The 25,326-nt window shown below is 40.0% G+C and overlaps 1 protein-coding gene across 7 annotated transcripts in view; it reads left to right on the top strand.

Moving 5' to 3' along the window:
- B3GALT1 (beta-1,3-galactosyltransferase 1) overlaps positions 1-25,326 on the top strand; it is a 391,634-nt gene that overhangs the window by 260,975 nt on the left and 105,333 nt on the right. For 6 of the 7 annotated variants that reach the window (XM_060778436.2, XM_067471826.1, XM_060778419.2 and 3 more), the window contains one exon: positions 25,206-25,321. The exons of the other annotated variant lie outside the window; for it this stretch is intronic. The gene's annotated coding sequence lies outside the window, so the exon portion shown is untranslated. The remainder of the gene's footprint in view (positions 1-25,205; positions 25,322-25,326) is intronic. 7 annotated transcript variants of the gene reach the window in all.

The raw sequence follows: 25,326 nt of genomic DNA, 5'->3' as shown, positions 1-25,326 counted from the left end.
TCTAAAGAAGGAGCCTCCATTATACTCCAAGGCAGAGAGTTCCACTGTTGAACAGCTCTTACAGTCAGGAAGTTCTTTCTAATGTTCAAGTGGAATCTCCTTTCCTTTAATTTGAACCCATTGCTCCTAGTCCTAATTTCAAGGGCAGCAGAAAACAAGTCTCCTCCCTCTTCCGTATGACATCCTTTCACATATTTATACATGGCTATCATGCCCCCTCTCAACCTTCTCTTCTGTAAGCTAAACATGCCCAGTTCTTTAAGACACTCCTCATAGGGCATGGTCTCCAAACACAACTCATGTATGTTTCCTATCCACATAAAATAGCCAAAGAAAAATCAAACTGATTACAGTAAAGCATTTGCCAGAACTCACATCTTGGGAAAACCTATAGCAATGGTACTATTGTGACTTGTTTTGTTACTGTTTCCTGCTTTATAGCATGCCTTTTTATTTTTACTGCTGCATCTGTAGCACAATACAAAATTAAGTCCCAACTTAAATGTCTCCCATTTGCCAGATTTATACATCTCCTTTATTCGACTTCATCCCTTTGTTTTACATTGTTTATTTATCCAGTGAGACGTTTTAGCCTTCCATTGATATAAGCAAGTGTTTGAATTTTTCCCTTGAAATCTATGAGACATGAAAGCCTTTAAACTAGATTGGATTGTAGCATTACCTTTTCCGTATTTGTGCTACCAGTGTATAGGCTTCAGTCCAACAAAGAATTAGAGTGTGCTTACGGCCACTTAAAATAGCTTTACAGTTACTTAACTTTGCACTGGGCAGAGGCCAAAGATGTGTTTATTCAATAAAAACAATCAATACAGTTGTCACGCCATTTTGACTACTGTGCTACCAGTTATTTCAAGGAAACTTCTCCACCACAAGTGGATTTGAAGAGTCTATCCTTAACAGTATGTCTAAACCTTGCTCAACAAAGGAATGAGTCAATTCAGTTTCTCTTTCAGCTTCATGTATTTATTTTCTTTTGTAAGTAATGTTTTATCTTCCACTTCTGTTTTTCTTCCTTTCCCATTCTTAGTTGCCACATGGCCTCTTCTGATGTCCTAACCCCTTATGCTGGCCTGTGACGGTAATAAAGAAAGCTTTTAGATGTTCTAACCCAAATGCATCACTCCTATAGATCACTAGGAATGTCACACTGCCAAGGGTCATATTACACAAAGCGTGTCAGACCACTGGAGTCCTGATGATTGTATGTTTGTTAAGTTTGCTGGAGAAGAGTGTGGGAACTGCGTGAAATTTCATACTGAGGTCAAGAGACCATACTGTCCACATGGAGGACTGGAGAACATTTCCTCTTTCAATGACATATTCTGGGGAAATCTGCCATAAACCATGTGTCATTAGAGCTTATCAAAAGATCCGCCTTTGGCAACGTCCTTGCAGATAGCCAATTCTCTCACACCAGAAGTGACTTGCAGTTTCTCAAGTCGCTCCTGACATGAAAAATATTAGAGCTGAAAGTGGGTAAGGCCGTATCCACCTCACTTTGACACACACACATCCCCCCCCCCTTTTCCCAGTGTCTTGGCTTTTTTCCACCATTTGTTCCTGCCATCCTCCTCTGCTGTTGAATGTAAGAAATAGTTCCATTAACAATGTCTGGAAACCTATATTTAAGTTAAACTGCCAAATATAGGTAATTTTTAGAGCAAGATTGCAGCAGACAGGAACCATGATTGTGCCACCTCCACACGGCCAAACGTGCAGAAATGGACAAATCTATTCCAGCCCTCAACCTGAATACAGGAATTTGGCCTTGTAAAAAAAGCTTCCATAAATTCACATTGCAATCCCATGGATTCTGACCAATGGCTGCCCAGCCCCAATGAACAGGACTGAATCTATCAAGTATCAAGAAATTGGAGAACAAACACAGAATCTGTGCAGACGGTTTGCATGTGTACTTTCCAACTGTCATAATTTGGTAAAGATGTATTACCACTTTTTCAGTACTTTCCTCTTTCGTCTTATTCTTATTTCAGTTGCTGCAAACTGAGTTCAAAATATAAATGCAATTTAAGTCAGTGGATGAAGAGGACAGGAGGTGGTGGCCTTGTCCTTCCCAGTAGGCCCAGGCAAAAAGAACTTCTGCATCCTCTCCTACCTTGTTTGTTCTTTCCCATTAATAACTTTTGACATTTTGTCCACAAACAGATTTTGTTTTGCCAAATTTTCATCTGTGAAATGTTGGAAAGGATGGACATGGTAGAAGTGAAGTGATATATCTGCTAAAGTGGATGCAAGTGGAACATTTGTGGTTATTTGTGAATTAGCATTCATTAGCAGTTTGGTGTACTCTTAGTAAAGGTGACAGTAAACAAGAATGCCTTTGGTCATGTGTGAGTGTGCTAGGTATTACCTCAGACTAAAGCTAGCTGTGAGACATATAGTTTAACTTCTGTATCTATTTATTTATTTATTTATTTACTTTACTTTACTTATATACCGCTGTTCTCAGCCCGAAGGCGACTCACAGTGGTTCACAACAAATAAGAACAGCAAAAATTCAATGCTACAGTATCTACAGAGTATGTCTCCACAGATTCAACCATCCACAGTTTATATCCCTCCCCCCACAAAAAAATCCAAAAGGCAAATCTTGATTTTTCCATTTTAAATAAGGAACATCATTTTACGATGTCACAGTAGATAGAGGGACTTGATCACCCACGGATTTTGATATCCTGAAACCCAACCCCAGCCAGCTTTAGCACTGCAGGTTAATCATCAACTGCAGCTACGGTAAACTTTGCCAACTGAAAGGTTGACAGTTCAAAGCCAGGTCAGGGTGAGCTCCTGACTCAGTTCAGCTCCCCAACCCACCTAGTGTGTTGAAAACAGCAATGTGAGTAGGTGAATAGGAACTGCATTAAGTGGGGAGGTATTTTAGGCATGGAATTTCGGAAGAAAATTTACGAACAAAGAAAGCTCTTCGGCAAGGAGATAGAGTAACAACATCCTCCTGTGGCCAGAACTGGCATCCCTAGTGATGCCAAATGATGAGAAGAAGCCTAAATATACCTCCATATGTTGTCTGTCTTGTCATTACATACATTGAATGTTTGCCGTATATCTGTCCCTGAGTCCACTTCAGGATGATAAGGGTGGAATATAAGTGCTGCAAATAAATAAATAAATATCAAGAGCCACTGTATTGATACTGGTATATAAACACCTTTGGTTCTATATTCACAACATAGCAAAGAAAATGGTTGTCAATAATTAGGGGCAAAACCAGTGGTCTTGCCCAGTTCCATTTGCAAGCCAAATCAAAATCTACCCATTCCCCCATCGTGACCTAAGCATTATTTGCCTTCATCTATTTCCTCTATGCTGGGAGTTTCTGTGTTGAATGGCATGTTGATGGGCAACTCACAGCCATACATGACATATATTGTGTATAGGTGTCTGCACGGGAGCAGTGAGTCATGCATGAACCAGGGTGTCTCTTTGCAGAAGCTCTTACATATGGTGAGCTGTTCTTTCTTGGACATCCATTCTGAATATGGAGATGTTCGTGACGGGACTAGTTCTGGAATGTTATGGACGCAGGACAGGAAATAGAATCCCAATCCCATTAAAGCTATCGACTATGTATGCCTTGCACTGGAGAAAAATGAAGACAGAGTTGGTCGGCTTCTATTTCTCAATTATTAAGCCTTATTTAGGGATGAAATATTGCTATATATTTACTTATAATTGTGGTTGGATTTCATATTTATAAATTTACATAAACATGTAGCCATGCCTGTCATCAGAGGACTTTATCTCAGGACTGATGGTTTTTAAGCGACAGCAGTTGCACTGAGTTTCTCATTTACATATATATTTGCTCTAAGTATGAAAGATGCAATTTTGAATTTGGTTAGTGTATAGGATTTGAGTTGGCATGAAAGGATAAGTACTATAAGAATGAAAATTATTTGGAGCCAGGGAGTTAAGGTGTCACAAGATTGCAGGTAAACAGATACATATGGTAATGATCAGGTGAACTTTTTTTTTATGTATAACAGACTGGCTGAAACTAGAGCAGATTCATTGTAATCACCAAGATTTATAGAGAAGAGCCAAAACCACAAATACACTGATAGATAAAACAGCACTTTACTTCCAAGACATGGAATCTAGTATTCACCAGTATTGAATGGCTTGGAATCTTTATATTGAGACTGAAGTACTGTATATATTAGATGCATTGTGCAAAAGAAGCATAGCTAAATATCCTATTGAGGAGAATGGATTGTTTAATGAGTTAATAAGTTAGGGATGCGGATTCTTAGGGGGGAAATTGACAGGAAAATTGACAAGAGCATCAGATATTTTATTGATGCCTTGTAATAACTGATAATTCTACTGGGTGCCTCGTTTCATTTTAAAGTGCACCATTGTAGTTAATTTACTTTCTTTGTTAGATATGTAACATTTTAAAAATGGGACAGCTTATTATGTTGGTTTCAGGAGAATTCATCATTGTGTTGCTGTGTTTCTTTTTTTAAAGACTTCCCTAAATAATAATAATAATAATAATAATAATAATAATAATAATAACTTTATTCTTATATTCCGCCACCATCTCCCCAAAGAGACTAGGGCAGCTTACAAATGGCGCAAAGTGCCTAAAAACAAACATAAAAATGAAGCGCAATATAAAATACAATAAAACAAAACACATACACATATAAAAACATCAATTCTGACTCAGTAAAACTGATATCATCACCCAGTGGCAGTAAGCGGCTGTAAACATAGCCATGCTTCAAACAATAGGAATGGAATAGGTGCAGGCTGCAACAATGGAGAGAGGTCTTAGGATAAAGTGAGAGGATGTGCAACTACTGCATGGAATAACTAAGGAGTAAGCATTCTCAAAAGCTTGTTTGAAAAGCCATGTCTTCAAATCCCTACGAAAGGAGGGCAGTGTGGGGGCCTGTGTAATCTCCCTGGGGAGGGTGTTCCAAAGCTGGGGGCCACCATCAAGAAGCCCTCTCCCTTGTCCCAACCAACCATGCTTGTGATGGTGGCAGAAGCAAGAGGAGGGTCTCCCAAACAGATCTTTGAGCCCTTGCCAGTTCATAGGGAGAGATGTGGCCATGAAGATAGGCAGGGCCTGAACTTTATAAAATTATGTCCCTCATTATTATTTTAAAATATGTGCATCATATGCAGGGAACTGTTGAGATATTACATTTTATTTGGAAGAAAGTAATATGCAGCTATGTAAAACATGTGCCCTTTCTTTAAAAAAATATGAAAATGCAGTGCAAATCATATAGATGTCTTTTAGAAATAAGTTCTTTTGAGTTCCATGAGGTTTACTTCTGGGCCAGTTGGGGTAAGATTTGGAGAAATGGGATTTGATTTTGGGTGTACAGTTAATCCGTTATGCCCTTCTCTAATGGATTGAAAATAGGTTAATTCAATCTGTTTTGTAGAGGAGAGAAAAGTTTATTAGTTGAGCCTCCCAAAGTAACCAGAAATATAACTATTATGCAAAGGGTTATTGTAGCACCATCGAGACTGAGTGAATGAAGTTAGCAGAATAAACCTTTGTAGACTACTTCCCCAGATAAATCTCGGCATAAACAATACAATTGGTCGTTGTATGTAATTAAGTGGGTTTCTTTAAAAATCGAACAGCAACCAATTATTGGAGGGGAGGATAGTGTAACTTATGCATGGGCAAATTTTCTAACTTGGGGGCCACATGCTAGCACTGGCTGCTTGGTGGTGGAAGGAAGGAAGAGAAGGAGGAAAAGAGAGAAGGACGTAAAGACAAAAGAAGAAAGGAAGGGAAGGGTTGAAGGAGAAAGAGGGGGAGAGGGAAGGAGGGAGGAAATAAGGAAGGAAAGAAAAAGAGAAGGAAGGGAAGGATGAATGGAAAGAAGGAAGGAAGGAAAGGAGGAAGGAAAAAGAGAAGAAAGGGTGGAAAGAAGAGAGGAAGGGAGGGGGATAAAGGAAAAAGAGAAGGAAGGAAAGACAAGGGAAGCAAGGAAGGAAGGAAAAAGAGGGAGAGAGGAAGGAAAGAGGGAAGGAAGGAAGGCTGAAAGGGTGGAAGGAAAGAAGGAAGGACAAAAAGGAAAGAAGGAAGGAGAAAGGGGGATTGAGGGAAAGAAGAAAGGATGAAAGGGTGGAAGGAGGAAGGGACAAAGAGGGAGGGAAGGAAAGGAGGGAGGGATGGAGGAAGGAAAGAGAGAAAAAAAGAAGGAATGACAAAAGGGTGGAAGGGAAGGAGAACTCTCTGCCCTGAAGTGTGGTGGAGGCTCCTTCTTTGAAGGCTTTTAAAAAGAGGCTGGATGGCCATCTGTCGGGGGTGCTTTGAATGCAATTTTCCTGCTTCTTGGCAGGGGGGTTGGACTGGATGGTCCATGGGGTCTCTTCCAATTCTTTGATTCTATGATTCTATGAAAGAGGGAGGGGAGAGAGAAGGAAAGAGAGAAGGAAGGAAGGAAGGAAGGAAGGAAGGAAGGAAGGAAGGAAGGAAGGAAGGAAGGACAGGATGGTGAAAGAGGGGAGGGCCTGAGAAAAGAGCCCAAGGGGCCACATCCAGCCCGCGAGCCTTGGTTTGCCCATACCTGGTATAACTGAATAATATGACCACTTACTTTTAACATATAAAGTTCCAAATTCTGCAGATGGAGCTTCCAAAAATTCCAATTTTTGGCCAAGGGTGCAATTACACTGTAGAATTATGGCAGTTTGCCCATGCCTTGATGCTATGAAAACATGGGAGTTGCAGTTTTACAAAGGATTTGCCCTTTTCTAACAATGAGTGCTGGTGACTCACCTAATTACATATCCCAAGATTCCATAGCATTGAGCCATGGTTGACAAAGTGGTGCCAAACTGCATTAATTGTACAATGTAGATGCAGCCCTAGTTAAAGAAATGAGCCAAGGGTTTTGACTCCACTGCATTTTCCACTCATGGTGATGACAAACAGTTGCGTTGAATACACAGTTCCTCTGACCTGACATCTGTGATTACTACATTACACAAGGGGAGTTTTCACCCTTTTGAGCTCTTGTTCCCTAAACAATGGCAATTAGCCAACCCTATTTTTCAAAAGAAAGGGTTCATCTGCATTTTACATTTTGAACTAAATAGGCTCCCTTTTGTAATAGTGACCTTGGGGCCCTTCTGGTATCCTAGACAGCATCCCATTATTTCTGGTAATTAGTTGCAGCATCTGGCAGAATCTATTTCAAGCCATGGGAAAAATTGCTTTCATCAAATGGCTCTCTTAGTAAGAGCGCTGCAACTTGGCCGGACCATTTTGTGCAGGGAGACCGATGAAGGGTAACACCATTCCAATGCAAAGACCCCAACATTATTGCAGCAATGTGTGTTGAGGATGGACTGGAAAGAACCGGGATCCTCGTAACAGCACCAGCAAGTTCACAGGTTGGCCATTGCTCTGTAGTGTCATGACCTGTCACGTTTCTCACAACAAAGTAGATTCAGTTTTTTCCATCTGGATGAATCCAAAAGCAGCAGAAGATATTATTTTGACAATGATTACCTTTTAACTAGAAAGTGTGCTTCTCTTTTGTTCAACAGCAATATGGAAATGTCTTTTGTAGAAAGGAAATCTGTTCTGTGAAGATAGGGTAATGGCATCAACCCAATTAGTCTTCTGTAAAGTTAATTGTAGCTCCATTACTTGTTTACTTTGGTTTTCTTTACAATGAGTGCATGATTTGAAATAGGGTAAAGGATAAATGTATTGTACTGTAAATATGAATTTCATTTGCAGAGCATATAAAGCACTGTAGCAGTACTTTGAAGTTAATGAACCTTCTCAGTTCATTACAGATAAAAATGTTACATCCCCTCCTTCTCGATGCAAAAGGAAATGTCAGCCATGTAAACAACTCCTGGATCGCAATGGTAAAATACATACATATCTACATAAAGATGGGTGCAAAACATCAGTGATTTCATTTCATTCCCTTGTTATGCTTCTCAGTTTCCTTCTCAAATTTGCAAGATATATTGAATAGCCAGTGAACTCTGACTCCAGCAAAAATCCCCAAAATGCTTTTTAATTAGGTCTCCAGATTTCCTTTAATGAAGATTTAAGCACTTGCTTTTTCATCATACACTGCCGTTTGTTCTCATTCACAGCAACTGCAGAATTGTAATGATTTATTAATTAAAAAACTCAATATTGAGCTAAGTGTTGTTATTGTATCAGTAAATTAGTTTGGACTTCGAAAGAGCCCTCTGTGCCATATCAGATCGCAATGAAATGGCTTTTCGACTTGGATCTATGAGGAAATTAAGCATTGGCACAAAATGGGCAGTTGAGAATTCTTCTGGTTAAGAACTATTTTTCTGTAATGACTGAGAAACAAAAGGAGCTACTTAAGGTCACAGAGTTATTTCTAGGCATCTTTTTTGGTCCTTACACTGAAGTATGCCATGGCAGCAAAGTACATTTGGCTAGATATCACAGTGAGTTGTAACACAAAATGGCACACAAGCTACATACGCACCATATGTACAAATGATACGAGAAATACAGTATGCCTGGAACAGAAGCTCACGCTAGGCTTTTATGAAGCGATCTTGCCTCTAAATTCAGTCTGAGCAGCCAATATCTTGAAAATGGGAATACATTAAAAAGAGATGAAATTGCAGGCTAGACATTTAAGAAAGTTTTAATGAGGCTGTAAAATATTACGATAAGCTCTTGTTTAAAATATACTCAGCAGTGGACACTGCAGTTGTAAAGGAAATTGAACATTACAGAGACAAAGAAGAGCATAATTAGAAAGCAGACAGGTATAATATTGCCATGATAAAGTTTTGACAATAATGACCAGTGAAAGGAAACATATTTAGTTTTAAAAAAAAACCCATGGGTAACATAACCACTTGTGCTAAAAGACATGTTTGTACATTTAGTTTGGGGATGGACTTAGGTTGCTCGACTTTCGAATAAAGAGAAGCAAAGGTTTTCAAGGATGTTTTCAGAGGTTGACTACCTATTAGAAAATACTTGGATCAATTTCTGCTGGTCACCAGGGGAGATCTTCTCCTCTTAGAATTTTGTGTGTGTGCGTGTATCAGGAGTGACTTGAGAAACTGCAAGTTGCTTCTGGTGTGAGAGAATTGGCCGTCTGCAAGGACATTGCCCTGGGGATGTATGATGTTTTACCATCCTTGTGGGAGCCATCTCTCATGTCCCCAGATGGGGAGCTGGAGCTGACAAAGGGAGGTCAACCTGCTCTCCCCAGATTCAAACCACTGACCTGTTGGTCAGCAGTCCTGCCAGCACAATGGTTTAACCCATTGTGCCACCAGGGGGTCTTAGATGAGAGCAAAAACAAAACAGATTGACAGAGAAGGGTAGAGCTTCCAGCACTTTTCTTGGGCTACAGTTGCCAGAAATCACTAGTCAGCATGGCCAATGAGTATGCTGGCTAAGAGATTCTGGGATTTCCAGAGTTTCTCCATCAGTATGTTTGGGGTTTTGATCCAAATATACAGGTTAAACATACAGGTTAAACATACAGGTTTAACTTGGAAACATGGTGGACTACCTCCTCCCCTAGGACCTACAATGGCTTAAAAGCTATCTACAGATGCCCTTTATATGACAAGCAGAAGATGGTTTAAATTTGAGAGAGGGAACCTTTTTGAAGGTAATTCCTCCTTGGTTCCAGCTTTGGAATACCTTTCATTGAGAACTTTGCAAACCATCTTTTAAATGTATTTGCCCTCCTCTCCAAATTGGGATGGAGGTGGAATCAGGATGTTAGATGGTTAGAGATCAAGACAGGTTGGTGAATGGTTATCTACTTCCAGCAAGTGTCATATTGCCATTTTTGTAATGTTTACAATTTGTATACAGATAACAGCATATTTGAATAAATCATGGTTATGTGGGCTCTGAAAAGGACTACTCTTTCAGAATGAGTATTCAGGGTATGTATGTGTAGGATATGTGCAAAGTTCATGGGAAAATGTATTTACCTTTTCTGTCACATCCGGTAAGCATGCTGCTGACTTTTCTTTTAGTTTAGTGTATGTCTATATGTAGATATTCACATATTTGAATATCTAAAGGGACACCTCCATTTCAGAAGCCCTGCAATTATTTAAATATGTGATTATTCATAACACCCCTCCTCTATGTTTTCCTTCCAGCCACTATAGGTTAGGAGTGGAGAGTATATAAGTGGAATATTTACCTTTTCATGTGAGTTCGCATGATGTGGATTTGTAGAGGGGTGGTGGCATTGATTAGGATGGGGAGAAGCTTGGAATAGGAAGCCACAGGGGAATGAAGAAGTTGTTGAAGGTGATGTGGACACAAGATAACCTTGTTTCATTTGGATTCATTAAATTGATTGAGCTTGCCCTCTTCTTTTCCCAAATGTATGCTTGCCAAGCTGGGTTCCAGATAATTTTTGTTGAAAATCTGGCTACCAGTATTAAAAAACTCTAAAATTATAACAGCTAAACAACAGAGAGGAAAAAACCAGGCACAGATTAACACCTCCCAGCAACAGATTTTCCCAGGCTCAGGCAGGCCTTCAAATGCTAATGAAGGTGATCAGCTAAACATTCACACCTAACTGCAGCAGGGAAGAGCTCCTTGCCCCACCCCAGCCATTCCACAGATATATAAACCCATTTTTCCTACTTCCAACAGACCTCACAACCTCTGAGGATGCTTGCCATAGATGCAGGCGAAACGTCAGGAGAAATGCCTCTAGAACATGGCTCTATAGCCCGAAAAAACCCACAAGAACCTAGGATTGCTTATCTCTTTGCTGCCACTAACATCCCACCCATCCCAGAAACCTGATTTTGTATTGAGGTGTCTTCTAGAAGGGGAACTGTGTGGCTTTCAAGACCATTTTGAGTTTGGATTAAAAATGGGTGGATCAAAATGCATGAGTGTGACATTAACAGGGTCAAACCACAAGAGAATAATAGTAATTGGAACTGGGGTATATTTCTGAAGCGGATTCAGCAACATAAGAAATGCATGCTCATTTCAAATGTGAAGGGCATGAGTGAATATAATTGCATTAGGTATATGTTTCTTTGTGTACATGCGTGGAGGTTAATACAATGTTGGTAAATAATGTTGGTCAAATAATTTATTTTCCAACATCTCGACCGTGAAGGGCTCTGTCTATTTTTGCTTGGAGCTTTTTGACAGGACCTATCTCACACGAAATTAATGCTTATCTCTAAAAGCCCTCCATGGGAAAGATACAGTGTTTATCACATATAAAACAGAGAAAGGCTTGTTCTCAGAAGAAAAATGGCTCTGTAAAATCTCCTATTCTCTTTCTCCCTCCACCCTCTTCATTTTGGCCTCTTTCATGAGCTGATTTTCCTCTGTCACCGATGGGATTTGGGCTACAAACTTAACAAACTAAGAGACCTAGTATTTGCTTCTCTGGGAAGTGGGTATTAGTCTTACTTTTCAGTAGATACATATGGGCTTGCACTCTTCCCTTTCCTTCATGCCTTTGTCTCTTTTAAAGAAATACTTTAATATTTATTTATTTTGCCTTTGGGACTCTTTCCTTAAGCAACATCAAATCAAAAGGTGTCCTTTGGTCTCTGGTCACCAACTAAAACTTATCAATTAGATTACTTAATCATGCATAGAAAATACAGCACTATGCACTCAGATGCCACATGCAGTCAGTCATCTTGCTTAGCTGTCCTTGCCCAGAAAAATTAGAAACCATTCAGCAAAGTGTCCTTGAAGGTGACAAAGGTTGGTGGCTTAAGTTTCATCTGCAGCAGCATTTTTCACTGGTCTTGTTCAGAAAGAAGCCTTATTGGACACTTCCATCTTCTTGTGTCTTCACTAACTATCTGGCCCTCTTTTGCCCTAGTCCTCCAGAAATACTGCTGCAGGGACTGGGAACAGGTGAGCAGATCAGCTAGTTGATCGCATATTCTCTTGCACTACATTCGACCTTTGCCTTTCCTACATAACTAGAATGATGCTATGTTACATGCTCTTGTCCTTTTAATTTGGTTGTTAGTTTTAATTATGGTTTTAATGTTTGTTCCATGTAAAGTTTTAGCTGAATCTGTTTCAGCTTTTGTAAATTGCCTTGCACCTCAGATTTAGAAAAAGGTGAGGATGATGATAATGGTATAAATTTAATGGTAACCATTTATAAAGTTGTGCTGATAACACTATGTAACAAAATTTGGAAAAAAATATGTCTCTGGTTTGAAAATGTTATTTCCTGTTTAATTGTGTGGTACTTATTTTGAAAGGAATTGTTATACTCCAAAAACTTTGTTCAATACTCTATGATATATTCATTGAACGCTGCAGGATGTCCCACAAAACAAAATTTTTGCCACTTAATACACTTGTTCCATCTTTTTCTGATAGAACCAATTAGGAAATGACATTTATAACACAGCATCAAAAATCATGTTACATAATGTAATTAGACAAATGTCCTTGTATTTGTGAATGAATTAACTCACACATTGTCATAGAAACCTGTAATCCAAATTCAAGCCATGGTTGACAGAAATGATAAATTCCACACTATAGTTTCCAGCATGGTGTACTATGTTGGACTAGGACACAAGGAAACCAGGATTTCAATCCCCACTTAGAAATCCATTGGGTGACCTTGGGCAGGTCACATATTCCCAGACACAGATTAAGGCTAAAGCATGAATAATTTTGAATAAATTCTGCCAAGAAACCTGATAGCAGGTTCATGTTTGGGTTGCCATGACTCAGAAATGACCTCAAGGCACACAACAACAACAAACAACATTGTGTTCAATCCATCTAATGACTAGACAGGCTCATAGAGAACTTGAGGGCTGTAAAAATGCCTTAGGGCCATTAGCATCCCATGAGCCATACCTTCACCACCCCTTTTCTAGTCCAATTCCATCATAGCATTTCCAGTCCATTGCTCTGGCTCTGAAATGTCACTGACAGAATAGATGGTGCCAAAAGAATTCATTATTTAAAGGCCAGGCCTTTATGCTCACACCTGCCATCCTTTTAGTTTCTCCGTGTCATTTCCTTAACAATTAAGAACTTTATTTTTAAAGGATATCTGCTTTGTGAAAGTTGCTGAGGGGGTTGAAATGACACAGTTGGCAACTGGGAATCCTGTGATGGGTTGGATTAATACCATGACTTCACCCCCTTCTCTGAGTAGAGTGGCAAAAGACCTTTTTGAATGCCTGGATGGGAAAATGGCATCAGTGCCTAGAAGCAACTGGCCCCCTGAAGTGGCGCTGGTGCTTTTCCTTCTCTGCAGAATGACTCTTGTCTTATCCACAGGTCATATAGAAAATATTCATAATTTTAGCCCCCAAACCTGCTGTCAACTTGTACATTAAGTCTACTTATACATGGGTGTTTGTGTGTGTGTGTATATATATTTTTTCATTCAAAATGGAATATAGTTCAACTTGGCTGTCTGTTTGTATTATTCTGAAACTAGCTAAGATGACTACTGACAGTAAACAAAGGTGTTGTTTCCAGGATAAAGATTCAACAGAGATCAAAAGGGATGTTTGCAACAAGAGAAAATGATCCAAATGTTTAAGTAGTGTAATACTGCTATAACCGTAACACTTTAGTATTTTGACTATAACACTGAATAATAATAAAGCTCAATAGGAATTAGTGGGGGGAAAGTTCTGAAATACTTTGTGACTCTAGATGTGAGATGTAATCTGTAGGAGGGGGAATAATACAAGGAGATGGTGGAGGGAACCCAAGTTTTTTAAAGAAAGAGTTTGTTTGCTAGGCTGGAAATATGCATGCAAAATCAGAACAAAGAAGTACTGGAAAATCTTGATGCTTCCACACTTTGGGGTGAGTCTTCTGTTTCTACTGAAAAGAATGTGACTTCAGTTATGACTGATTAGTTCTATGAATTTCAGGAGTACTGTATCTAGCAAAAAAGTTCAATTTCTATCCCATTGGATAAGAGAGATCAGGATAGGACATAAATGCCCATCCGAAATGGCAGACATACCATATAAGCCCCAGTTTACCTACAGAAATATAATGCAGAAAATTCTAGCCTAGAGTCAGAGTAGACAAGAAATACCACAAGAGAAGAAATCCACTCTCCATCCTGACCATTATAAACTGGTAATGCTATGGATATGCTATGGTAGCGCCAAAGATCTCTCTCCCCCGTGGCAGATGTGTACGTGTGCTCTGTAAGACTGCATATTTCTTTTGATATTTCTAATTTGGTTTCTAAAATTGACTCTCCATAAGCAATACTGCTCCTGGTTCATTGTTTCAACACTAGACAGGATACAGCAGAATCAATCCTTCCCCTGGAAAACTCAACATGATTACTTGAACCACTCAAGCAAAGATAGTACAGATGGGAAGCAGATGGACTAATATAACTTCTGTTCAGAAGTGTTTCGTAGGAATTGGCTGAAGTAGACAGAATCTATGACTTTTCTTTCAGTTGTGTAAGAACTGGTGTTGATCATACATTATGACCCACCTGTGAAAGAAAAAGAAAACAGTCCAATGAAGACGGACCACTCCTTTGAAACCGTTTAATATTTGATATACTAACCATCACTCAGTGCTATTTTTTCCTAAAGGTAAAATCAGTGGAACATAAATTAGTTGTCACTTACTACTGCCATTCATTTCAGAGAGTCCAATCTAAGTGGGACTAAAATTGTATTTCACTCATTATTCTGATTGACACCTCACCACCAAAAGTTATATTTTATTATTCTATACAGTATGACCTTCATTGGAGATGACAGCCTTTGGTTTTGATAATAATATAATTATGGAGGGAAACTCCACTGCAAAATGTCATCAGAAAATTTTGCACTGAGGATTCAGAAAATGCTTGCCTCTCTTTATGTTTTTATTCATGCTGGACATTTAAACCCACCAGGGTTACATGTTGCTGTCAAGTTTACTTTGACTTATGGCAATCCTATGAAGAGAATACCTCAAAGAGCATCAGTCATTCTTACTCAGGTTTTGAACTTCCTTGACTGACTGAATCAATCCATCTGTGATGTGACCTTCTTTTCCTACTGTCTTCCACTTTGGTAAATATTGTCATATTTTCTAGGTACTCACATTGTCCCATTCTATGTTCAAATATGACAGCCCCAGCTTATTCATCTTGCTTTTAGTGGGGACCCCTCCTATCTACTTACAATTAAGTCAGCTTTGACCCCTAATATATATGTTAGACTTAAAGATGGCAAATGACTCCTTCTGTTTGATACACAAAAAACTTTCCTATTGGCTCTAGCACACTAGATCAGTACCCTCAGTCATCATAATGTTTCTCTTGATGCAGATTTGGTGAGTCAAAGTTATGCTTCTGTGCAAAACTGTTTTTAGAGCAAATTACTGCTATGTAGAAGAAAGCCTGGAGTCTCCTAGCACCCTGAATTGCTTTTCTGTGTGTCAGGAGTGACTTGAGAAACTGCAAGTCGCTTCTGATGTGAGATAATTGGCCGTGTGCAAGGACATTGCCCAGGGGGTGTCTGGGTGTTTTGATGTTTTACCATCCTTGTGGGAAGTTTCTCTCATGTCCCCATATGGGGAGCTGGAGCTGACAGAGGGAGCTCATCCGAACCTACAACCTGTCGGTCTTCAGTCCTGCCGGCACAAGGTTTTAACCTATTGCACCACCGGGGGCTGAATTGCTGCAATGTTATAGAAAAGATTTTTGCTCAGTCAAGTTTATTCTCCTGAGCAATTTTATAACAGGTCATCACCTCTAATAGAAATACAAGGTGTAATCAGTGGGGATTTCTCTTTGAAAAATAATGGAATTGCAAGAGTAATCCATTCTATCACTGAGTTAGAAATACCTGGAAATACTTCATCAATGTTTGGAAAGACCGCACTGGGTTAAGAGTTCCGAAATGCACTGGGCTGAAGAGCAGTAGAGAAAAGGCAGCATTCTCTCCAGAGAGGGGCTCTTTTATTTTAATATTAGATATATCTACTCAACTAGGGATTGGGAAATGCCTAGTTGAATAGCTTAAGCACTGCCAGAGCATCAACAGCCCAAATATCCAATGAGTGACTGTTCACGTTCCTATGTGCTCTGCAACACCAACTTCTCTTTCAATACCTGGCATTTTTTTCATGGCATAAGGACCACATCTTTCTAGTGTAATTCTAAATAAGAAAGAAATTAGAAGATTTTGTGTTTCCAAGGACCTAAGTCATTTGATACACATATGAGGACACATATTGGGAAGTGGAGTCAGATCAGAGATGGGAACTGTATCACCTTCACGATATTGAGGGACTGCAGTCCACAGCATTCATTCCTCATCCCTACTGTGCTGACTACAGCTGGTGCGAGTTGCAGTTCAACAAAATCAAGAGAGCCATATGAGTCCTACCCTTGAGAAACACTCATAAAATCAAATATTTCTAATCAAAGAATCTTTTTGCATGAAGAAAAGATATGAAATTAATTGATTACTGCTGAAGGGCAGGAGGATGCATTCACTTCACAGAAGGATGCATTAGCTACACCTGCTCCTGCAAAAAACCCAAAATCTACCCAGTGACTTGTAGAGGGATGGCCAGTATTTTCATCAAGTTTAGGTGCCATCCTGGGATATTTTCAGCCATCTGTGATGGTTGGTTAACTTTATCATTCACTTGACAATTGTGGGTTGCAATTGATCCAAAGTGCCTTTCCTGCAGTTTTGGAGGTGTAGACACTGACAGCTAGGCTGAATCTAGTTCAATCCACTGTCCACACCACCAACAGGCACACCACTGCATTTCCACCAGCCAGCAGCTCCTTGCACCACATTTCTAGTGATTTGGCACTAAGCCATGTGACCTGAAATGCAATATTGTCAGCAACCCTTTGAGAGAGAGTTGCAGTGGGTGATGACCCTGATGCACCCCCAAACCAGCTGACTATGTTGATAGCCAAAAGGCTCCATGGATGCTCTCAGACAATATCAGAGCATCTCCTGATCTTTAAACCAAATTTATCTGAAAGATATAAACATGTCCTGTGTCCCTTTCTCTAGAGGCCACAAGTATTTCCTCTGTAGCAAGTTACCTACTTCCACAAATGAATAGCGTAAAGGGTCGATGATGATGGTATGAGTCTAGTGATATTTGGGAAAATATATAAAAACGTAATCTGGAAGAACTTAAGAAATAAAGAAAGCAAATACTCTTGCTTTGCTTTATCTATTTCCAATATTTATATGCTGCCTTCAGAGCAAAGTCCTCCCAAGGTGGTTTACTTATACAATTAAAAACATAAAATACAACTAAAACCATTTAATTACAACTGAAAAACTATAAAGCAGCACTCTAAAAATACTGTATCACCCAGTAAAGCTTAAAAGTAATCACAATTAAATACCCAGCTTAGATCTTTAATTAAAAACTGGTTGGAAAAAAAAGATTTTGAAAGACTCTTTTCAGTGGTATCAGATATGCAGCCAGATCCATATCTCATAGGAAAATGTTGAACAAATATGGAGCCGACACAACCAAAGTACAAAAATGTCTCTGATACTGTTGTTATTGCTGTTTTGTGCCTTCAAGTCATTTCTGACTTCTGGCAACCCCTAAGTCAAATCTATTGTGGCAAGATCTGTTCAAAGGGAGCTTTGCCTTTCTCAGAGGCTGAGAGAATGTGACTTATGTTTTCATGGGTGAGCCCAGATTTGAATCTTGGGCTCCAGGGTCCCAGTTCAGCACCTAAACTACTACGAGGGTTGAATGAAAAGTAATGCCTCCACCTTCGTAACTCCCCAAAAGATGACAGTACTGGTATGCGGCAGGTACTGGCTTATTCAGTAGACTTTCCTCTACAGTTCTATTTTGGCGGGAAGCCTTAGCATTGAATGGTTGTGTTGTTAAAGTGCAAAATATGGAACCCTGCGCAGACGGTCGGTCAATGCGACTTAAGCAACATGCAGTCATACGTATATCACGTAGGCTCTTTTTCATACCCAACACTTCATAAAATCTCAGGGGAGATAACAATATAACAGCTTCCAACAAACGTTATAAAAACCAAATGAAACCGATAAAAACCAGCAGCCAAGACTGACTGTAGCTCAAGTCACTACTGGCAGAACATAGCAGAAACAATTTTCAAAATTGCTTTGGAGAGTCAGAAAACTGTAGAGGGCTGTTCGTTTGCAGCCTACATGTTCTGTCTCTGTGGGAGGGGAGTGCTCCAAGCATATGAAAACAAAAGACCCTAAAGGACCTCTGCAAATTCACAGGTATCAATTTAAACGTTTCATATCCCCTGGCGGCCATGACTAGATCATTATGAAGCACTGTACAGTACTGTACTTTGAGAAGATCTGTGACATAAAGTTAGCACTGCCTCCATGTGTGAATTAGTATAAGTAGGAAGTGAAGCCGCTACCCACTTACAAAAATCCCACAGAGATGTTACATTTAATAGCATGGCCTACCAGCCAAGAAAAATCTAGTGCCTTGTCTGGCAGAAACTATGGTTTTGGTATCCGCAAAAGGGAAGGGGAAAAGGGGGGGGGGAGTTTTCAGGGGCAAGAGACCACTGGGAACAGAAGGGGAAGCCAGTCATTCATGATCTTTCTTCCTGAAGCTGTAGCAGAGCGGCAATCATCAATCCCTACAACTATCATTTTATTCCACCATGGTTGTCTCTGAGCAATGCCATACTGTCCAGCTATCCTAATTTAATCTTCCATCATCCCACTTTTGCAGAGTTAATCCCCCGTCACTCACTCTTGAAGCTGCTTTTAAAACATCCCAGCTTCTTTTTCCTTCTCCTTAACACTCATCTTAAGTGGCTGAAAATGCAAAAAATAATTTTCACTCAATTAACTGAGCAGGAAGCGATGAGTGATGAGTGCAGAACCTCACTCTTCCCAATAGGCTCTGGCAAAAGCAAACAGTTGCAGCCCCTCCTAGCTTGTGTGTTCTCCCTGATTAATAACTTTGGACCCTGGTGTTTTGGAGCCACATCTGTCTTCATTTTTTTATCATTGAAATATTGGAGAGCATATGATGCATGCAACAGGATTTGGCATTTTTACAGAGACATCTGGAAAACAGAACAGAGAGCATCCCCACCTACCACCATGATGGCAGAAGTTATCTTTTTTTCTAACACTACTTTGGGATATTGCTCATGAAGCTCTACATCAGTGTTTCTCAACCTGTGGGTTCCCAAATGCTTTGGCCTTCAACTCCCAGAAATTCTAACAGCTGGTAAACTGGCTGGGATTACTGGGAGTTGTAAGCTAAAACACCTGGGGATCTCTTGCGGCTGTTCTTGATTCCACACGTGAATTCCTACTCCCATCTCTCCAACTTCTCCACCTTCTGTCAAGACTTAGATCCCCCCAAGACTCAGATGTATTCCCCAATTGCCAGTCCTCATTACCAGAGAACCCTACAAATGTATGACTAGACGTCGGTTCTGCACATACAGCTTGTACCTCTTTTACCTTAGTCCAGTCCAATGTGTCATCTCCATCTTCATCACTCCCTAACCCATCACCCCCAGAGAAACCCATGAATGATTCCTCACCTGTAGGAGCAGTAAGTATATCCTGGATCCTCTTCCTCTGCTGCTCCTCATCCGATTCCTGCTCCCGAGTAACCCTCTTTGTTCCCCTATTCCCATCCATTGTATCTCCTTCCTCTCCTTCACTCATGGACCCTTCATCCCCAGAAAACCCTTAAATGAGTCCTCATTGGTAGGTGCATAAGTATATCCCAGATCCTTTTCCTCTGTTGTTCCTCATCTGATTCCTGCTCACTAGTACCCCTTTTCCCCCTTCTGGCACCCATACTACTGCTTGCAATGTTACTTACAGGCTCTACTACAACACAGATATTGTGGGATTTTCTGCCTTGATATTCTGAGTTATATGGCTGTGTAGAAGGGCCCTGAGAAAAACTGAAATATATCAATTCCCTAAGTCTCCAAAAAAAAAAAGTATCGGTTTGGCTTGTTGTTGATAATGTTAGCTGCGCAAAACATTTGGGATTCTGAGGTCATTAAAGGGGAAAAAACTGGAGACCTGCATGTGTCGAGATTATCCTATAAGCATCTGGCTGTCTGATCTAGAGATTTATACCACTTCTCTACAGCTCTTTGATAGGAAAGCCAACAGAAATACAAAAACACCCCTTAAATCAGAAATAAGAATTGTGGTCTCTGCTCAGTACAATATTGATTGTTGTCAGCTAGTGCGAAAAGAGGGGGAAATCTTTCAATGAAAAATGGCCCTTCAAACTGTTGCAAGACAAAGTGTAGCCATCAGAACTAGCGTTGAGAATCAACACGATTAAATATTTTCTGGGGCTCACATCACTGTCCTCTGGCCTGGTTGCCCACATGGCTAATAATCCACAGTTCTAGGTTGCTGTGGGGTTTCCAGGCTGTAGGCCATGCTCTAGAAGCATTCTCTCCTGACGTTTCGGCCACATCTATGACGGACATCCTCAGAGGTCATGAGGATGCCTGTCATAGATGTGAGTGAAAAGCCAGCAGAGAGTGCTTCTGAAACATGGCCACACAGTCCCGAAAACTCACAGCAACCCAGTGATTCTGCCCATGAAAGCCTTTCACAACACAAATCCACATTTTGTGTCATTAGTTGGGATGGAACAAAAATTCATAAATTTCCTAATGGGTTGAATTTGGAGTCCCTAACCCGTCAAGAAACTTTTGTGGAAAGGAAAATAGAATGTCAAAAGTTCCTCCAAATTGCAGGAACTTTTTTGCAGTTGTTGTTCCCAACACAACATAAACTACACAGTATCTGCAAACTGTGTAAGAGCCTCAGAAACTACAATTTTGTAGTAAAAACTTGCACTCATAGTCTATCTTACTATGCACAACTTGTCAAGAAGAGAAAATACACTCACCTACTCACATGGGTTTTTGTTGTTGCACAACAACAAAATGTTGTGTAAAGTCTGCAATGTTGCACAACAGATAGCCACATAGTTTTGCTATGCAAAATGTCTACTTTTGAGCAACATTTCTATTGTGCAACATTTTATTGTGCATCATTGCTATCTACAATGTCAAAAGGGAATCTCTGGCAAACGACTCTCACAACTGCCTGAAAGCACTCCTTTCTAGATCAAAAGTTGCAGTTTTTGAAAGAAGCTGCATAGCTCCCAAAAACTGTACAGTTTTCTGTGCTATGCCTTCTGTAGAAAAGCCACTTGGTTTTCTATCGTTCTGGTGGAGGGGATTCCCAGGTGTCTTGAAGTTATGGGATGAAAAACTACATCCTTGTGAACAGTATGTGCGAAAACCTGGAGAAAGCGGGAATTTGCCATCCCTAGTCATCTGTCATTTGGTGCAAAAAAAAAAAGACCATACCTGAGCTGGTTGACTTTTTGACAACTTCTAGTTCAGGGACCTTGCATGTTTATTACTTACTAATAGGGTCAATTTGTCTATCTCCTCCAACTCAGCAGAGGGTTTTTTATATTTAAAATCAATTAGACACAGATCAATTCACACACTTTTTCTCTGCTTCTGGTGCAGGGCTAAACACATTTACTGTAAATCTTTCATCAGGATCATTTCATTTAATCCCTGGCTCCCGGCCATGTGTACTGTTTTTTTTTCTCCCAACCTTGAATTTACTAATTTATCCTAATATATAACTTGGTGATTTGCAGCTGAGCCAACTGCCTCTTGATTCAAAGGAAATGTCTCACTCCAATTCTTTGTGAGAGACTTTTGCTCAATGGTTCCAAAGGACAACATCAGTGGCCTAGAGAAGAAAATGCCATCGTATTTTCACTAGTCTCTCAGCCTGAAATGGAGGACAAGATCCCTGCCTATACTAGCTCCCATGACCTGTCTACTTAGAAATAAAACATTTTCAAAATAATTGGAAGCCTTTCATGGCATATATTGGTCAAATTAAAGACAAATCCATAATAGCAGTGAGTGATTTAAAATACATTGTCAGAAAGAAGAGCAAGATTATGATAAATGTTGTACAATTAGGTCACATTTGAATACTTTATGTAAATGTTGCACGCACACACACACACACACACACATACATACACACACACATTGCTTGTTAAGAGCTTTGATAGGGCAAGATATCGTGAGACTGTATCCCGGTGTAGGATCGGGAAGCTTTCTTTCAAATAAGTTTTACTATTATTAGAAGGTGTAAAATTACTATTGTTAATTTGTGTCTTTATATACCAATCCAATTGTTATGTTATAATGAGTACACTTTGGAAATAATAAAAATGGGGGGAAAGAAGGCCTGGTTATTATTTCGATGTTATTTATCTAATGTATACACTTTGGAAATAATAATATAGAAAATAGGCAATATATTGGCACCCATGACTGGGATTCTTCTACAGAGGTATGCCAGGTGGTAACCACTCCATACTCTCCAACATTTCACAGATAAAACTTGGGGACATGTCTAAGGTGTTCATCACATTAAGGCTGGGATTTGCCACGCATCATGGCAAATCTGACGGGGTCTGGTGGGGGGCCTGGTGGGGGGTGTGGGGAACCCGTAGCCCTATGCCCTGCATCACCCAGTTTTCCACTTGCCCCATAACACTGGTGGAAGCATCTGCTGCCCAGCTCCCCCCCCCCCCGGGTATTTCATATGCAACACTCTGTGTCACCATAGTTTACGACTTGTGACACAGAGCCCCTCCAGAAGTAGATTGGCATTGTGAGATGGGAGCCTGAAAGCTCTATGGCACAAGTGAAGTGTTATATGATGGGCAATTTTGCCCATCTGATGAGGCTGTAAGTAATATTAGAGTGAGCTCAAGCTGGCAAAAGTTATTAATGGGGACACGCAAGTTATGGCAGGTTGTCATTGTTTGCTTTTGCCTGTGGCTACCAGAAAGGGAAACACTCCAGCCCATCCCCTGCTAAATTAATTGAGTGGAAACGGTTTCTGCACTTTGAACTCAATTTGTAGCAATTGAAGTGGGCTGAGAACAAAGGACAAGACAAGAAACCACAACATAACTTTTGCCAGTTTGAGCTCATTCTAATATTACTATTTACAACCTCATCAGATGGGCAAAATCAGCAGAAAAAGTGGGGTAATAGATGTTTCATCAAGGGTGTTCAGATAGTTGGAAGGAACACTGTGCCCAAAGAGGAATGGGCCCAATCAGCAATAGAATTATTTATATCACTAAGGACCATTTCAAGCTTTTTTATACAAAAAGGATGAGGTAGAGACCCAAGTTGGTAGATACAGAGAGGAATGAGTATCAATGGCAAAATGCTGGTGGACAGAGCTCTAAATGGCACACAATCTATTCTACATAACTTACCTTCTTCCCTCAGGTGTAGCACAAAAGTGAAGTAAGATTAAGCTGCCACTTTGACACCTTTGCTTTTAGCAGTGAAATGAGGTGAGCTTCGAAAGTCCTCTGCAGCAGTGTCCCCTGCTGTGACATGCTTCTGAACTACCTCCTCCTACAGCGTGAGCAACAGAGAACCAATTTTCTCCCGCTATCACATAAAAATAGCGAAGGAACCTAGCTTTCACATAGCAAATGCACAGGACTCCCTCTCACAGATTAGGAAGGTGTTTATGTGGTTCAATATTATAGCATCATGGGAGTTGCCATTTGATAAGGCTCCAGCACCCTTTGGCAGAGAAGGTTAAATACCTTGTAAAACTACAACTATCAGAATCCCATACCATTGAGCCATGGCCATGAAAATGGTGTCAAACTACATTAATACAACCCCAGACTGTAAGATTTCTAGTGAAAACATGACTACTAAGGTAGCAGAATGAGGTAAACCACTTTAGACTGGAGGTAGCCCTTGCTTCAGTGTTTCACAGTATTGATAATTCCCCTGTATAGAGAAAATCAGCACAGCAGGGACATAAATTCAAGCCCAGCCCTCAGTTTGTACTTTTAATTATTTAATTATTCAGTCACTGCTTTTGCTTTGGCATTTTGTTTTTACTCATTCCACACTTGCAGTGATGCAGTCCATTCTATTGCTTCCAGTTTCGTAGTTTCTCATTTTGTTGCATGTGTAGATCCAATGTCAAATACCAGTCAATCAGGAAAAAAATCTACATACATTCAGATAGTTCTGATTAATCCTCTGTCATCTCATACTTCCCAGCTGCTTTTAAAAATGTCTCTCTTTGACCTCCTCCCACTTTCCTCTTTTCTTCTCAGGTTACTTCCTCTGCGTGCCAAGTGCTAAAATAGTATGCACTCAATCAGCTTAGTTAGGGGTGGCAAGAAAAAGGTATCCAACTCTTCCCAGTGGAGGCGAGGTGGCACAATGGGTTAAACTCTTGTGTCTGCTGAACTGCTGACCTGAATACCTGAAGGTCGGCGGTTCAAATCCACAGGGTAAGCTCCCGTCTGTCAGCCCCAGCTTCCCAGTGGAAACATGAGACAAGTCTCCCACAGGATGGTAACACATACAGGTATTCCCTGGGCAATGTCCTTGCAAATGGCCAATTCTTTCACAGCAGAGGCAACTTGCAGTATATTCTTGGTTCGCTTCTGACATAATAAAAAAACTCCAGTAGATTTGGTCAACAACAAACTGCTGCAGTGTCCTCTAGATTGAATATTCTACCCATATCCTGGTGTTCATCTGTGAAATGTTGCAAAATTTGCCCACATCTTTAATATTTAATATATATACATTTCACCTATTAAGATGAAACTTAAGTGTGCACCATTAAATACAGTCTTTTTGCTTTCTATTTGGATTTTGATGTTCTTGTTTTCTGTGCTGTGTTGGCTTTCAATATAAGAAGTAAATATATCCTGAGATGGAACATCCTTTCCGTTAGTGTTCTAAAATTCAAATGTTTTCTTCTTTTTCAATAAACAGAATGCATAACAGCAACATCTGGGTAATGAAAACACCTGTAGACTTATCTTTCTTCCTCCTTTGCCCCATCTGTCCTTCTCTTTCTCCCATCTGTTTCTTTAACTCAGCCTGATGGATTCCTGCTTCCTGAAATGGAATCTCAAACTCCTAATGGAAGTCACCTACCTACAGCATGACATAGGAATAAACACAACCTTAACTTTCTGGGGCTGTTGGTCAGGCTTAATTGAGTTGCTGGCACACATAAGGGTCCTTTTCAAGCAATAGCTTTTCTTAATAGCAAATATTCTATAATTTCAGATGATGCACTTCTGAAAAAAAAGGCGGAGGGAGACAAAGCATTAGCAAGGTTATCTTTTAATCTGCTGTCAATTGGGGATTGGGAACAGACTCCGTTTGATGCTGCTGTTTGTATGGTAAG

Source organism: Anolis sagrei, chromosome 1, assembly GCF_037176765.1.
Source record: "Anolis sagrei isolate rAnoSag1 chromosome 1, rAnoSag1.mat, whole genome shotgun sequence".
Lineage (NCBI taxonomy): Eukaryota > Metazoa > Chordata > Lepidosauria > Squamata > Dactyloidae > Anolis > Anolis sagrei.
The sequence above is the reverse complement of the archived record's forward strand: the minus strand, read 5'-3'. Positions and strand labels throughout refer to the sequence as shown.